Source organism: Triturus cristatus, chromosome 5_1, assembly GCF_964204655.1.
Source record: "Triturus cristatus chromosome 5_1, aTriCri1.1, whole genome shotgun sequence".
NCBI classification, from domain to species: Eukaryota; Metazoa; Chordata; class Amphibia; order Caudata; family Salamandridae; genus Triturus; species Triturus cristatus.
The window spans coordinates 453,146,062-453,151,574 of NC_140587.1; the positions used below are offsets into that span (position 1 = coordinate 453,146,062).

At 56.1% G+C, this 5,513-nt stretch overlaps 1 long non-coding RNA gene across 1 annotated transcript; it reads left to right on the forward strand.

Annotated features, from left to right (window-relative positions):
- The first annotated feature begins 340 nt into the window (after positions 1-340).
- Positions 341-1,100, forward strand: LOC146831057 (uncharacterized). The gene is made up of 3 exons (XR_014961229.1): positions 341-474; positions 870-956; positions 1,048-1,100. It is a non-coding gene; the product is annotated as an uncharacterized LOC146831057 (long non-coding RNA).
- The last annotated feature ends 4,413 nt before the right edge of the window (positions 1,101-5,513 follow it).

The following is a 5,513-nucleotide window of genomic DNA, read 5'->3' on the forward strand; positions in this document are numbered from 1 at the left end:
GTGACCTGTGGCTCAAGTGTTCCGCTGCCAGTCTCTGCAATCGGCATCACACTTCTGCTGATGTGTGGGTGTATGTCACTCCTGTCTTGCGTCGGGCAGTGCACTTGCACTGGGACACAGCTATTTCCATGGCGTGGCATGGGGAGGTTCTCAATCACCGTGTGTAGCTGGATCTTGGAAGGAGTGTCACCTTGCATCCATACGTGTCCTGGGCATGTAGCACATGCCTGACTCCCTATGTGGCATGTGTGTATTGCCAGATTTACATGTGCTCAGTAGACATGAGTTGTTCTCGTAGTGCACTCACTCTTCCTTGTCACTTCCAAATTACTGCAGAGCGCCTCCTGTTGCCCGAAGAATTCCAGACTTGGCCACCATGCAGGAGAATGACAGGATCCGGCTCTACCGCTTCACCCAACCGTTGATTCTGGAGCTGACGGCGAGACTGGCACCACACCTGCAACCGCAGCACAGGTATCCTACGGCACTGACACCCCAGCTGAAGGTAATGGCTGCCCTACATTTCCTTGCCACGGGTACCTTCCAAAATACCATAGCTCATGTTGGTGGCATGTCCCAGAGCATGTTCAGCGGTGTGCTGCATGATTTCTTGGAGGCCATGTTGATTCACCTGGATGACTTCATCAAGTTCCCAACCCCTGAACAGATGACTGAGGTCAAGCGTGGTTTCTATGCCCTGGGAGGGATGCCCCATGTCATTGGGTCCATAGATGGGACACATGTAGGTTTGGTACCACCACACGCACGGGAGGTGGCGTACCGCAATCGGAAGCACTACCACTCCATCAATGCCCTTGTGGTGTGTCTGTCCAACATGGTGATTTCACATGTCTGTGCTCGTTTCACAGGATCAGCACACGATGCCTACATCATGAGGCGTAGCGGGATGCCTGATATGATGATGCAGCTGCGCAACGAACGAGCATGTGTTGTTGGTGGGTACAGTCTGTCTGTCCTGTATTCTGTTTGGCCGAGCAGCACTACCGCTTCGCCAGTTCTAACGATGTCCATGTGCTTCCCATGTAGGGGACGCTGGCTATCCCAACATGCCTTGGCTGCTGACACCTCTCCGCAACCCCATCACGCCGGCCCAGCTCCGCTACAACACCGCCCATGGCCGGACAAGGCGAGTGATAGAGAGGACGTTTGGCATGCTGAAGAGCCGATTCCGGTGCCTCCACAAGACCGGCGGCGCACTCCCATATGCCCCGGCAAAGGTTTGCAAGATCTTCATGGTCTGCTGCATGCTGCACAACATGGCAGTTGAAAGAGCTGTGCCACTCATCCTGAATCAACATGACGAGGACCATCCACCCGTGGAGGACGAAGGGCTTGGCAATGGGGCTAGTGATGTGGAGGATGTGGAGCCGCAAGAGGACATCCGGACTCGGCTCATACGCGACTTCTTTGCTTAGTGGTGAGTACCAGTGTCTGAGTGTGCACGCCTTGGTCCCCGTGTGGCATGTGTTGTGATGTGTGTGTCCACCTGCATGTATGGCACGTGAGTCAGAGGTGTGTGTGGGTGTGTCACTGGAGTGATGGTGGCAGTGATGGTAGTATTTCCCCAGTCATAATTGTGACCTAGCATGTTGTCATCCATACATGTGTCGAGTCAATGCACATGCAAGTGGCTGTGCTTTTTGTGGCTGACTTCTTGTGTGTCTCTCTTCCCCAGGTACCTGCGCATGCCATCTGCTGGTTGCATTGTTGTGGCACTGCTATTCCTCATGGACATGGCATCGTGGGCTGACTCAGCGTTACAGGCACGGACACGTTTGGAAGTCTCCATGGGGTAAGGGATGCATCTGGGGTGTATTGGGTGTGGCAGTTGTTCACGATGTGTGCACACTGCCCAGGTCGGGGTTTGGTTCCTCTGCAGTCATGTTGCATCCCCATGGGACACGACATGCAGCTGGGTACACCAGAATAGATGGGCTGCCTGGTTGTCAGTCATCAGTGATGGGATGGTGGATTGTGATGATGGCATCAATGTGTGTGACACTGCCCTCGGACACATACGGTTGACATTGGCTTGACATGGCGTGGGACTTCCACATCAGCGGATCTATGGTGTATGGCAGGCTCTCCGTGTGCAGCTGTGGGTATTTAGCTGTTAGCCGACGCTTGTGTGCCAGTACCATGGCTATCACGCATTTGTGCTGCAGAAGGGGGGTGCCAGTGTTTGAGCCACATGTTACTCCACATGATGTGTTCATGTGTACTTCAAGTTGCCTCTGCAATCCCAAAAACATGACTATTAAAGGTGTCCCTATGCCTCCAAGGTGCCTCTGCTCAGTCAATGCTGGTGTGTTGGCACGGTGCATCCTGCATGTCTGGCATGGTATTCCCAGATTGTGGCTATGTGTCAATGTGTCGAGTGGCAAGATGCAAGCTGTGTGTGTGTGCTGAGACTGTGTATTGGGCATGATGTCCATGACTGTGTGGGTAGTGTGACATGTGCCATCCCCATGCATCCAACGTTGTCCAGGCCCCCATTCTCTGCATCCACCGGACTCAAGCTTGCAGGACATGGTTCTGCCACCTGTCTACACGTACCTGGGTGCCCCCCAGGACACGGGCCAGGTTCCCTGACCTCTGCGCATGACTGTTGCTGTACTCAATGTGTCTGTCAGCACGGTTGTTCGGCCACCCCCTCAGCTGGTTCTGCACATCACGGGTGTGTATGGTGCTCCATGTCTGTCTTGCCTAATAAACTGTGACCCATGTGTCCTGTGCCAGACTCAGGCCCCAGGGTGTGGATGGTTGAAGTGAACAGATGACTCAGGCATGTTTAGACTGTACAAGACACATGTTAGGTAATAATGCTACCAGCAGGCATCTACTCTTAATAGTGTGATTTATTAGGGGGGGGGGGGGGGACAAAGTGGGGGGCTTTCCGGGATTAGGGAATCCAAAGTTCAGTAGGGGAGTTGGTGTCCTTGCCATTGGAAATCCTCATAGTCCATGCCACAGTCTTTGTCAACATTGGTCAGCCAGTGACCAGCAGGGCCATGTGGCAGAGAATGTCTCTTGATGCTGTGATGCTGTTGCTCCAGTGGGCCAGGTGCCAGGCCAGGTGTCCTGGGAGATGGTGATGTAGCAGCCACCCTCACGGTCCTTTCCGTGGACGACCCGGCTTCCTGCGGGGAACCTCAGCAGCAGGCCGTGACGACGTCTGGGATGCTCCGTCGGATGTTTCCTCCTCCTCCTCATGATCCCTCCCTGTGGGTGGTGATGTTCTCCGCCTTCTGGCACAGGGAGGGTCGGCCATGGTGTCGGCCATCCGACGGAGTTCAGCGTGAATCCCCTGGGACGCCGTCACTTGCTCAGCCTGTCTGTCCTCCATCCTCCGTTGGTGTAGCTGTAGACAGGCTATTAGCTCCGCATGTTGCTGGGCCTGCTGGACCTTGATCCCCTCGAGGACGGACACAACCTGGGCCATGCCCGTGGTGTCCTGCCGGTATGAGTCCAGGATGTTACGGACATGTGAAAATACCGGATCCCCAGCCAACTGGTCAGGCTCGCGCCTCCGCCGTCCTCCACTCCCACCACCCCTGCCCACTTGCGTCTGGCCTGCACTTGTGGGCACATCGGGTCTCCGGGACCCCTGAGGGGTGGCATTGGCGTTGTCGCCTGCCTCCTCCTGGGTGCCCGGGACACCGTGTCCCTCCTGGCGAGCCTGGCTGCATTGTGGTGTTGGGGCAGGGATCCTGGGTGTCTCCTGGGATGTGGCAGGAGTGGGGGTGGTGGTTGGCACGGTTGTACCTGACGCAGGTGCTGCAGGTGGTTGGACACCAGAGGGGCCAGGTCGGTCGGGGTCGTCCGCAGAGTGGTGAGAGTGGTCGCTGCCGGTGGGATCGGTCTCCTGCAGATCCGGGTCCTGTGAGTGTTCCCCCCCAGTGTTGGGGGGTGCAGCACGACGTTGACCTGTGTGTGAGAGAGAAAATGTTAATTTTGATCCATGCAACATCCATGTTTCATCCGTTACAAAGTTGGCACATTTCCTCTTGGAATTAGGATCTGTCTTGCATTCCACTCACAGTGCACTTGTGCATGTGTGTGTCCCTTGGGCACCAATTTGGCCCCTTTAACTATGTGTGGCACAGTCTTACTTGCTGCGTCAAGTGTGACTGCAGTCAGCAGTGGAGTGTGCATGTGTGCCGAGCTATGCATTTGCGCCTTCCTTGTAGCACTGTACATGTGCACATGGAGTGGATCCACACACTCATATGATGCAGGTGGCTGTCCTTGTGCTCGTGTACAGGTTGTGACATGGCCCTGCGTTTTGCCATGATGAAGAGGGGGGGTTCTGGCACTGGCCACCCTTGTCTACATGCACGCAGTCCACCTGCTGACGAGCAGACATTCCCACACACCACAGGACTGATTTGCTCTCCCTGTGTCTCCCTCCTTCTCTGTCTCCCTCTCCCTCCCTCTCTGTCCCCCTCTCCCTCCCTCTGTGTCCCCCTCTCCCTCCCTCTGTGTCCCCCTCTCCCTCCCTCTGTGTCCCCCTCTCCCTCCCTCTGTGTCCCCCTCTCCCTCCCTCTGTGTGTCAGCCTCCTCCCTCTGTCCATCTTCCTGTGTCTCCCTCCCTCTCTGTCCCCCTCTCCCTCCCTCTCTGTCCCCCTCTCCCTCCCTCTCTGTCCCCCTCTCCCTCCCTCTGTGTGTCAGCCTCCTCCCTCTGTCCATCTTCCTGTGTCTCCCTCCCTCTCTGTCCCCCTCTCCCTCCCTCTCTGTCCCCCTCTCCCTCCCTCTGTGTGTCAGCCTCCTCCCTCTGTCCATCTTCCTGTGTCTCCCTCCCTCTCAGTCCCCCTCTCCCTCCCTCTGTGTCCCCCTCTCCCTCCCTCCGTGTGTCACCCTCTGTCACCTTGGCCCAGCTTCCTGGGCACACACTGTTAGCAGATCTTTGAGTGGCCCTTGGCCTGTTGATGTGAGTTTGTTTCTGATCTCCAGGCACCCATTTTGTCTGCTGTGTGTCTGTGCGCTGCTGCTGTGGTGGTGTGTGCTGCCACTCTTTCACACTGTTGGCTGTTCATTAGCTGCTGGCATGTGCAAAACAGTGCCTTCACCCCCATGTGTTGATGCAAGGCATCCGCCATTTGCTGGCAAGTCATTCCTGTGTTGGGACACAGTGTTTGTCTGGCTGTGACCTAGGCCATATGGGCAGAGGGCATTGTTGTCTGCTTTGGAGTCGCACTATGTGATTCTTGGTGCCCACCCTCCCGCCATCCGGGTTACCGTGTCATGTGTTGTTGTCTTCTGTGGCCTGTGACTTGACATTGTCCAGCTGGGTGCATGGGGCATGGTGGCAGCAGTGGCATGTGCCTGCTCATGGAGTGTGGTTGAGTAATGCGATGGCTTGTGGTGGTTGCGTGCCTGTTATTAATTTTGGTTGTGGTTGCAGTTCCCCCCATGTGAGGTGCGTTGTTTGTGTACTCACCCGGGTCTCGGAGTCCTTCTACTCCTTCAACTGCCTCCACCGGCAGTATGGC